Source organism: Etheostoma cragini, chromosome 12 (assembly GCF_013103735.1).
Source record: "Etheostoma cragini isolate CJK2018 chromosome 12, CSU_Ecrag_1.0, whole genome shotgun sequence".
In the NCBI taxonomy this organism is placed as follows: domain Eukaryota; kingdom Metazoa; phylum Chordata; class Actinopteri; order Perciformes; family Percidae; genus Etheostoma; species Etheostoma cragini.
In genome coordinates, this window is record NC_048418.1 from 23,810,604 (window position 1) to 23,810,846 (window position 243).

The following is a 243-nucleotide window of genomic DNA, read 5'->3' on the forward strand; positions in this document are numbered from 1 at the left end:
GTTAGACATGAAGAGTGAAAGAGAGAGAGAGAGAGAGAGAGAGTTGAGTAAGAGATGAAAAGCATGCTAAGCGAGAGAGAAGCACTCACACTGAAGGAGGTAGAGGCTGCAGCACGCTCCTTTCCCATCCTCCCTTTCCTCTCTCATAATCCCACATCCACGCCGGGGGAGATGGAGAGCACCCTGACCCGCTGAGGAGCACTGTTTGAAGGAGAGGAACAGCTCACATGACCCCCTCCCCCC

The 243-nt window shown here is 53.9% G+C and overlaps 1 protein-coding gene across 2 annotated transcripts in view; it reads left to right on the forward strand.

Annotated features, from left to right (window-relative positions):
* The first annotated feature begins 17 nt into the window (after positions 1–17).
* LOC117954225 (leucine-rich repeat and immunoglobulin-like domain-containing nogo receptor-interacting protein 3) overlaps positions 18–243 on the forward strand; it is a 32,720-nt gene continuing 32,494 nt past the window's right edge. Inside the window, exon 1 of one of the 2 annotated variants that reach the window (XM_034887838.1) lies at positions 18–243. This exon is cut by the window's right edge and continues 319 nt beyond it. The gene's annotated coding sequence lies outside the window, so the exon portion shown is untranslated. The other variant, XM_034887837.1, reaches the window with a different exon arrangement.